A 2,500-nucleotide genomic window follows, 5' to 3' on the forward strand; every position below is an offset into this window, starting at 1 on the left:
AATGATTTGTGTCGTATCCCTTCGGTTGTTGTGGATGTCGCCATTTTAATAAATTACGGTCACGATGATGGTGCCTGCGAAACAGAAGCATAACAACTGTAACATCTAGTAGTAATAACACCCTCACAGAAAAGTATCATTACTGTATTCTGGCAACTATAAAAATATTCAATGAATAGATCCTTAAGACAAATATACCAAAAGTATATATTAGATGATTTATGGTTATCATTGGCAAAAGAGCAATGTTATTTATGAGTGATAATGTGAATGGTCTAGGAATGGCTTGATCATTGTATATACTTTAAACTGATTTTAAAACAATTATCATGAGGATAGTTCTATAAAATAACCATCTTCCTCAGTTTCATAATAATCAGTACAGCGGATGTCTAAATATTTTATGTTGGCAATGTATAGTCATATATATATATATATATATATATATATATATATATATATATATATATATATATATATATATATATGTGTGTGGGGGTGTGTGGTGGTGTGTGTGTGTGTGTGTGTGTGTGTGTGTGTGTTTGTGTGTGTGTGTGTTGTGTGTGTTTGTTTGTTTGTTTGTTTGTGTGTGTGTGTGTGTGGTTGAAACGGGCGGAACAATGCGGATATGATGAATAAATGCTGATCCTTTTCTAAACTTTAATTAGAAGAACCTCTATAAAATACATACGGTACTTTCATTTCAGGTCCAAAACACATAATGTACACAAAGATAACTGAACTATTATGGTTATTCCCTCTTCATAATAAGCCACACATCTATATATGAATTCGTGGACATGGTCATCTAATACACCTTCTACTTCTCCCGTGAGGCCCTGCTGTCTCCCACTGGTCATTAGCACTTGATCTTGCCGTAGGCCTTAATGTAACCACACTATTACCCTTGTGTCAACACATCCTTAGTACCGCGTCCCTGACACAATGTAACCACAAGCTTTCCGTCTGTTCGGATCCTCTTGGTCTGCTTACTCTCGTCCCAGGAGCGTCTGCCTCGTTCGTTTGTTTGAGATTTGCAAAGAACTGGTCTGCTGGATCCTGGGCTTTGCGTTTACCTTGTCACTGCTGGTGTGGTGAGTGCGCCAGCAGGACTCTAGCACTGCTCAAGCAGGCTCATCAGTAGGGACTTTCCTTGGTGACCACGTTAAAATCACCTTTTTCTTTCTTCCATCACTCTTCCTCTTTCTCCGACCCCGTCTGGGCTACACTGATTCTTCCTTCAGCCCTGCTGGGTCATCCCACCCAGCCCTTTCGCCTGCATCCCAAGCAACTGCGCCAAAATACGAGCTCGAATGCTCAGGCCGAAGCTGTTACTTGTTCAGCCCCTTCTTCTCCCTTCGCTCCTGCCCTCGTTTTCTCTTGTCAATTCGGATTACGCTATGCGAACGGTTCGTGCGTGTTGCAATATGTGTGTGTGTTTGTGTGTGGGTGTTGTACCATAATGTTGTGTAGTTGGGTGGGTGTGTGTGTTGGTCTCGGGTGGTGTGGGTGTCATGTAGGCGTTATCCCGACTTTGGTGTGCCTTTACCCCCCGTCGGTGTTGTGTGCTTTTGTGGGGTGCGGTGTTTGTATGCATATAATTATACGTAATTCAGGCTCGAGGGGCGAGGGAAGAGGGAGAGAGGTGAAATATATGTACTGAACATATAAAGCACTCCCAACAGCTCTTATGAGACTGAACTCCCACTGACCACACTTTACTTCCTCGTCTTTGACCTCGTTGTCCGGATCCCTTGGTGAGGTGGCGCGGCCGACCTGCCTTTATCATATACCACTTTACCTCTATATACCTTGTGTTTTTTATTATTATCACTGGCGTATGTGTGTTATTACAAATAGACTAACCTTTTTTCAGTTGTTTTTCCTTAAATGATACTTGATAAGATAAAGAGATTAGTAGTTATTCATTTAGTATGAAATGATATGCTTAAAGTGATGATGCGAATGAAAGGTGAAACCAGGAATTATCAAAGAGAAAGATAAGACGTTCACTAAAGTCTGGTGTCTGTTTACTAGCATTTTTTTCCTAATCGTATACAACAGATAATTATAGTAAGACGGATGAGGTGCAGATAACTGCATTTACCAAATGCAATAGAGATTTGTAATACAAATTAGTTATTGGCAATAAGGTTCCTCCCTTGTCCTCGTGATAAATAGTTAACTATCTTATCTGGGCTAACTAAACTGGCCATTTGAGCCACGAAGTGCTAGAATTTAATATATAGATAGATAGATAAATATACACACAGACATACACAGACACACTCACAATATTTATGCGTGTGTGTGTGATATGTTACCTTGAAAAATAAGTTCTTTAGTGAGGTTGTACACACACTCCCCGTGGGACACTCGGTGTAAATTGATTTAGAAATTCGAAACCGAAGTCAGATGTACTGAGATGTATATGTATATACACATATATAACACACACACACACACACCACACACACACACAACCACACATATATAGTAT

The sequence above is a fragment of the Penaeus monodon genome, chromosome 10 (genome assembly GCF_015228065.2).
Source record: "Penaeus monodon isolate SGIC_2016 chromosome 10, NSTDA_Pmon_1, whole genome shotgun sequence".
Lineage (NCBI taxonomy): Eukaryota > Metazoa > Arthropoda > Malacostraca > Decapoda > Penaeidae > Penaeus > Penaeus monodon.